General features: G+C 37.2%; 1 pseudogene; it reads left to right on the top strand.

Moving 5' to 3' along the window:
* The first annotated feature begins 1,467 nt into the window (after positions 1-1,467).
* Positions 1,468-1,585, top strand: LOC126206408 (5S ribosomal RNA; annotated as a pseudogene).
* Positions 1,586-3,824: the final 2,239 nt, after the last annotated feature.

The raw sequence follows: 3,824 nt of genomic DNA, 5'->3' as shown, positions 1-3,824 counted from the left end.
CGTATAAAGAAAAATACACATAAAAGAAATAATAATTAATGTATTTAAACTTTCCTTCTTTGGTGAGGCTACAGAGAATGCATTATGAAAATTAACTACAAAAAATAAAATTTGGCTAAATAAGCTAATACATTTGAAAAGGACGTGAGACACTGAAAATTAATAAAAGGCATACTAAATTAAATCCAAGGACAGAAGAGGCAGTAAAAGCTTTAATATAGAAAGGAGTAACAGGAAAAGTAATAAAAATTAAAAAGTGATGGGACATAATGATAAAACTGGTACAAGAGCAAAATATAGAAGAAAAATACCATAAAATTATGAAAAAAGTTAAATATCGTACAGGAGTTATCACTATACAGAAATCAAATGAACAAGAGAAACCAAGTGAGAATCAACAATAACTGTGTTTCTGGAAGAGACATCTACCACATGGCCAAAGCAATGGAAGAAATTTATGCTACACGATGGTATATTTTTGTGCAAAGAGCACAAAAAAATTACATTGAATGTAATTTGACATTGAAAGACTGGGAGCAAGTGATCTTTTTCAAATAGATAAAACACTGTTTTATTCACAGATGTCATGATATTGCATTTGGTTACATTACAGATAACTGATTTTGACTCTAACCAATCATCATCAAAACTTGATTTTAAGTGACCACAATGAGTGCTTTATTTTGACTTGAGGCGTTACTTTCAAAACAAAATACTGGATTTTTAGTTCTGACGATAACTCATTAGTTTTGGAACTAGTTAACTGTAATATCTGTATCAAATGTGGTCACAGCATTTAGTACCAAAAGAGTGAACTAAATTAGTGAATCAGTCAATTTTACCCTTTGGTATTTTATTGCTGCTAACAATGGAATAGATGGTGGCAAGTGACTCCCAAAACAGTGGATTTGTTGGATGGTAGATCAGCACATAAACATGACACCTCAGTTTATGAATTTAGGTTCTTTTTCAGAGCTCAAACATACATACAGCTACATTATAGCAGCTCTGTGACCCCACCAATGGGGCTAGTAGCAACTTACTGAATACCTTTTGTCTCATCCCCTTTTATTTTCCATCATTCAGAGAAGAATTTTAAATAGCTCCAAACCTTTTGTCATCCCATGTATGATGCTTGTGGCTTTGTGGATTTAACATACACCTATAAAAAGAGTAAATTCACTAGGAAGTCAGAATAATCTTCTTTGTAAGATTGGCTGTGTGTAATTCTCAAAGAAAACTCAAGTTCAGAAAAGTTGGTATTTAGCAACATTATAATACAGTACAATTACTATCAGGTGGCAAAGAGAATAAATATGTACCACTCATGGAGAAGAAAATGAGAAACAAATGGTAAATTTATAACTACACATCACAATAAGGCACTAGTAGTTATGAGAGATTTGAGAACATTATTGTTTGTACTCTTTAGAGTACTAGAGATTTTGGCATGACTTTATATCTTATGGCACCGGCCTTGCCGCAGTGGATACACCAGTTCCCATCAGATCACCGAAGATAAGCACTGTCGGGCGTGGCCGGCACTTGGATGGGTGACCATCCGGGCTGCCATATGCTGTTGCCATTTTTCGGGGTGCACTCAGCCTCGTGATGCCAATTGAGGAGCTACTCGACTGAATAGTAGTGGCTCCGGTCAAAGAAACCCATCGTAATGACCAGGAGAGTGGTGTGCTGACCACACGCCCCTCCTATCCGCATCCTCATATGAGGATGACACGGCTGTCGGATGGTCCCGATGGGCCACTTGTGACCTGATGACGGAGTGCTTTTATATCTTGGTTTTCTGTGAGACAAATGCTTAAATTTTAGATATTGCTGCCATTTTAGTTAGACCTGACTAGATAGTTACTACTTTCAACCCGAATATATTTCTTGAGAATGACATGTTAATGACTTTTCTCAACAGATGTCTTAGTTTTATCTTGTTGCCATAATATAATTAACAAGTGTGTCAATTTAAGTGTCATCAGATGTGAATCATTAGCTATCCTTATCTTGTTTTGTTTGGCTCTTGAGGAATGTAATTGTGCTAGTGGTAAGTGCATGGACAACATAGCAATAAGCATCACTGCCGTAGAGAAACAACTGAAAGGCTTGAAAGCAAATAAGTCACCAGGTCTGGATGGAATTCTAATTCGGTTTTACAAAGAGTACTCTTTGGCACTGGCCAATTACCTAGCTTGCATTTAGCATGAACCTCTGTCCAAGCACAAAGCCCCAAGTGATTGGGAAGGGCAAAAGAACAGGCACACAAAATTAGGCCAATATCCCTACCTTTGGTTTGCTGCAGAACCCATGAACATATTCTCAGTTTGAATATAATACATTTTCTTGAGACTCATAAACTTATGTCCATGAATCGGCATGGCTTTAGAAAGCGTAGCTCGTGTGAAACTCAGCTTGCCCTTTTCTCGGGTGATATACTGTGAACTATGGATGAACGGCAACAGGCAGATTCCATATTTCTAGATTTCTGGAAAGCATTTGACACAGTGTACCATTGCAGGCTGTTATGAGCATAAGGAATAAGTTCACAGATATGTGAGTGGGTCGAAGACTTCTTAAGCTATAGAATCCAATATGTTGTACTCGATGGTGTTTATCAGAGACTGCTCCTGTTCTCTATAAACATAAATGGTTTGGGGGATGGAATGGGCAGCAATCTGCATTGTTTGCTGATGATGCTGCTCTGTGGTGTTCAGTAAGGTGTCAAAGTTGAGTGTAGGCAGATACAAGATGACTTACACAAAATTTGTAATTGGAGTGATGAATGGCATCTAGCTTAAAATGTGGGAAAATGTAAGTTAATGCGGATGATTAGTAAAAAATAACCTGTAATGTCTGGATACAGCATTAGTAGTGCACTGCTTGACATAGACAGGTCATTTAAATATCTGGGTATAAAGTTGTACCGCACTATGAAATGGAACGAGCGTGTGTGGACTATGGTAGGGAAGGCAAATGGTAGACTTATAAATGTTAGGACAGAGTGGTTCATCTGCTGCTGCAACCTATTCTTGAATATTGCTTGAATGTTTGGGATCTGTACCAGCTTGGATTAAAGGAGGACAATGAAGCAGTTCAGAGGCGGACTGCTATAGATTAGTTACCGGTAGGTTTGAGCAACACTTAAGTGTTGCTTCGGGAACTCAAATGAGAATCCATGGAGAGAAGGCAATGTTTGTTTTGAGGAACACTATTGAGAAAACTTAGAGAACTGGCATTTGAAGCTGAGTGCTGAACAATCCTACTGTTGCCAACATATATTGCACGTGAGGACCACGAAGATAACATATAAGAAATTAGGACTCATCTTTTTCCCTCGCTCTATTTTCAAGTGGAACAGGAAAGCAAATGAGTAATAGTGGTACATGGTATCCTCCACCACAGATTGTACAGTGGATTGTAGATGTAGATGCAGAAGTCTAGTAGCAACTTAACATAAGCAAAATAGTCAAGTACACTGTGAAGCCCACATCCAGCTTTCCAATATTATTCCTGATTTGTGTAGGGATATACAAACATGAATCTTATGAAATGAAAGGAAAAAGTTGTTTTACTGCCTCAGGCAGACTTTTTTCTTTTATTGTCACTATTACACCTGACTTCGTCTTGATTTCCACTTCTGTGCTAAGAGATTGTTGTGGTAACATTATAGAGACTTCATTTGAATGAGCTGAAATACTTTGATAAAAAGACAAATAGCCAGAAGATAGTATTTGAAGAAATACAGTAAGATCGTACATTGCCTTTTTTAAGCAATGTGATCATAAACAGTAAATAAGGTAGCAAAGTGAAATTTT

Source organism: Schistocerca nitens, chromosome 1 (assembly GCF_023898315.1).
Source record: "Schistocerca nitens isolate TAMUIC-IGC-003100 chromosome 1, iqSchNite1.1, whole genome shotgun sequence".
Classification (NCBI taxonomy): domain Eukaryota; kingdom Metazoa; phylum Arthropoda; class Insecta; order Orthoptera; family Acrididae; genus Schistocerca; species Schistocerca nitens.
Note: the sequence above shows the minus strand (reverse complement) of the source record. Positions and strands in the feature narration are given on the sequence as shown.